Below are 3765 nucleotides of genomic sequence, written 5' to 3'. Positions count from 1 at the left end.
GCTATTTGACTTCTCTATATGAATGACTGTTGAAGTCTTTCTTCTCTTTTTATTTTTTATCTGTTTTAAGGAACCTCGACAGTATGAGGAATTTGATTAATTAAATTAAAAAGATACACCAGATAGGGGGGACATACGCGCCTACCTCTCTAAAAATCATATACAATTACCCTCTCTAAAAATCATATTACACATCAAGGAAATGCAAATGCATGCAATTACAAAGAATAAAATGAAATAGAAAATAACCAAATTAGGAAAATCTATAGTTCTTATTACCCTAGTTGTTCTGAAGTCTAATCTGTCATTGCTAAAGCATAGTCTTTGCTGCAATCACATTAGTGGCCTAATGTCATCAGAGGTCTACCAAGAAGACTGTATAGTTGTCTTCACTCTTCCGCATCTGAATCAGTTCCTGTGTCTCGTAAGAAGTAAGGTTACTGTCCACAAACATGACTTGGGATTATCATAATTAAATAAAACTTTAGATATAGAAGTAGGGTTAATAGCTTTGAAAATAGTTGAAGATATAGAGGAATCAGAAGAAAACAAGAATTTTAAAGGCAAATATATACCTCTGTAATCACAGCTTGCTTTTTGGTCCAGGTGCATCAATAAAATGAACCCTAGTATAAAGAAACTTCATTATCTATAAAAATTATAAATTTTTGTTCAAAAAATTATCAGATTTTGACTCATTCCACAAATTTCTTGATTACCTGCCACCAACAACAGTTAGAGGAATCAATTAAGGCAAAGAACAGTTTACTTCAGAACTCAACAACAAAAAATTTTAGTCTCAGAGTCTTGACAGCAGCAAGCACTTCAAGATTACATCAGTCCAGCCGTATTCCACTGAATGAATATATAGAACAGGCCTTGAAACAAACTGAAGAAACAGAGAATTCACATTCTAAGCTATGACATATTTTTGATGATCAACACATGAACCTATACGCTCTCTAATTCTGAAAGCTATTGCAATGTTAAATATGCTTGCATAAAGTTGAATGAAAATTAGTGACAATAAAGATTAGACTTGAGGTGAAACAAAAATCATTTTAAAATATCACCAGTTTAACTTTACATAACAAGTACAGTCGAAACCCAATTGCTGCAATCCCAGTACATAGGAACTGTTAAAAATTATCACACATATAAGAAATTGAATTAAGAACTCGAATCTCTTAACAAGCCAAATGATAGAGCTTACCACTGCCATCACAATTTTGAAATGTATCCTGAAATTTTTTGCTTCCTGCAAGCATGACATAATCAAGACTCTGTTTCATAAAAATCTGCAATTGGTACAGTTTAGGTGCTAGAAATTGACAGACCTGAAAATAGTAGAAACATGAAAAGAGGAATTAGTGGATTCAGTCTCTTTGTTCGTTTGTGAGACCAAATGGAGTTCATTCTTGAACAACTCTTGTCCTTAGTCCCATTTACACTGTTTTTTGCACAAGTGAGAACTAGCATATTACAACCTTGGAAAGGCTTTAACAGAATCTTCAGCTACCAAATTTCACACATTTGAGCAGAAACACCTCTAAAAAAATTGCAGAAAGCAGAAGCTCGGCAAGCCAGAAGCAGAAACTTTAACAAAACAATGGTAGGCCAGCAGCCTGGAGTCACCACAACTCGGAAGGCAACTAAAAGCTTGACCTGAAATGCAACATTAGCCCCATTAATTAACTTTCAGAAATCAGAACCGAACTATGTAAAACACTCTAATAGAGTAAACTCTAATCAACCTTTAAAATTCTAATTTTAGGGAGGGATTATAATTTTAAAACTGCAATATAAAAAAAAATAATTTTACTGATTACCTGATTTTAAGACTTTGTAGACTTTATACTGTGAGTATTTTGTTATTTTTCAACAAATCAGCATTGAGAGTTTAAATTGTCTTAACAATCTGGCTAGTAAAAATCTAAAGTTCTCTTAATAAAAGTTAATGGTTACGAATGAAAATTTACATGGCTGAAAAAATGTAAAAACAATCGAATAGAGTAAACTTTAAAACTGCCAGCTTTGGCAAGGTCAAATAACAAACCATATGGTAAAGCTTACCACTGACATTAAGAAGTTGGCATATTTCATCCCGGAGGTCATACCTTTCAGTTGGTTCCTGCACGGGTAACATAATTATTAATAAACACCCTATTTTACAAAAACCTAAATCCTCTTGACAAAAAACTAATGGTATGGATTCTAGACCTGAATAGTCCACGAGAATGAAGTGAGGTAATTGACCATTCAGCCTTTTTAATTGTTCCTGAAATCAAATTGACTTCATTCTTCCTCCTCTGGCTTATTTAGAAACTTCAATACGAAAGGAATGTTCGCTATCTGAGACCACTCTTGTCCTTCTTCCCTTTTGCATCGTTGTTTCAGTAAAGGACATCTACTAATAAATAGCTGCAGAAGCGAGGACGGAAGGTCTGGCAAGGATGTAAGATTTGGGCAATCAATGATAGACAACCATTCGAGGGAGGTGAGATTTTGAAAACCCTTGGGAGATAGGTATTTCTACTGCGGGAATCTTCTGATTGTCAAATAAATTAGAGAGGCTGGCAGCTCGTCCTCTGGAAAAGACACTGCATTTGGGGATCATCAACGTCAAGTGATGTTAGATTGGAGGGAATATCTTGTTTGGGAAAGAATACATGTGACTAGGTAGGGCTTGTAGTTTCTCACATCCTCTGATAACGACTTCTAATTAAGTGGTAAGGAAGCCCATCTTTCGGGAAAGAAACAAGATTTGGGCAATTTTCTATTGTCATAGAAGTAAGATTTTGTAGAGGGAACTGATTCACTCCTACTGACATCTCTCTTATAAGTATTACACCTCTAATATTAAGATGGCGTTGATTAATCAAATTTCCCATTTATGGAGACAACTTATTGAGAACAAAACAATTTCTTAATAACGAACTTTGTAAATGTTTCAAATCTCCAATTGAGTCGAGTAATTCAATCTCCTAATAATTTATTAAAGATGGTTATCTCAATTTTCTGAGCTGTGGCAATAAATTGCGAAAGACTAACTTACTTACGAAACTCCTCTCATGTATTGACTTTGGTGGCTAAAATATTCTCAGGAACGTTCTTAGCTGCTCAACTCCATGGAAGATTTCAAAATTCTTCTCAACTTCATACTCTCTAAATGTGTAAGAAGGGTGTTGAATCCTTTCACGTGTTTTTATTTGCATGACACTCGATTCATCTTCCAATCTAAAACTTGTTTCTTGAGAAATCTCTTGGAACAAATCTTGAACAAGGTCGTGCATCACAAATTTCAAACTATCAATGCTCAATTATTGAAAAATTTATCTTGACAATAACTCATAAAAATACTCGCTGCCTAGGTCTTCTAGTTGCTTCTTATGGTTTACTATTCGTAATTTTGTTTTTTATTCAAATTGTAACATACTTTATGTGCTTGTTGTGGATAACGTTCATTGATTAGCAAATAGTATAATTATATTTAATTACTTTTTAACAATATCAATAAAGCAAGTAGTTCCTAATTTGAGGTTTTTCAATGATATGCGCTCATCCAATCGTTGAATCAATAATGTACATTGTCGTATTTTAGTTTACTAGTTTTCATCGGTGTCCAGTGTTAATACTTGGAATTTCACAATAAACTTTAAAATCATCTTGTTGGTAGTTACTTCATTCATTTAGAATTTCATAAACCATTTCATAAGCAACCGTCTTGCACCGAGAAGACAACGGAGGGTAATGCAAAATTTTTCT

At 33.8% G+C, this 3765-nt stretch overlaps 1 long non-coding RNA gene across 1 annotated transcript; it reads right to left on the bottom strand.

The window, feature by feature from the left end:
- Positions 1–1212: 1212 nt before the first annotated feature.
- On the bottom strand, positions 1213–2773 carry LOC116145015. The gene is made up of 3 exons (XR_004130351.1): positions 2221–2773; positions 2074–2131; positions 1213–1665 (listed from the first exon to the last, which is right to left on the bottom strand). It is a non-coding gene; the product is annotated as an uncharacterized LOC116145015 (long non-coding RNA).
- Between the last annotated feature and the right edge of the window lie 992 nt (positions 2774–3765).

The sequence above is a fragment of the Pistacia vera genome, unplaced genomic scaffold (genome assembly GCF_008641045.1).
Source record: "Pistacia vera cultivar Batoury unplaced genomic scaffold, PisVer_v2 Contig46, whole genome shotgun sequence".
NCBI classification, from domain to species: domain Eukaryota; kingdom Viridiplantae; phylum Streptophyta; class Magnoliopsida; order Sapindales; family Anacardiaceae; genus Pistacia; species Pistacia vera.
The sequence above is the reverse complement of the archived record's forward strand: the minus strand, read 5'-3'. Positions and strand labels throughout refer to the sequence as shown.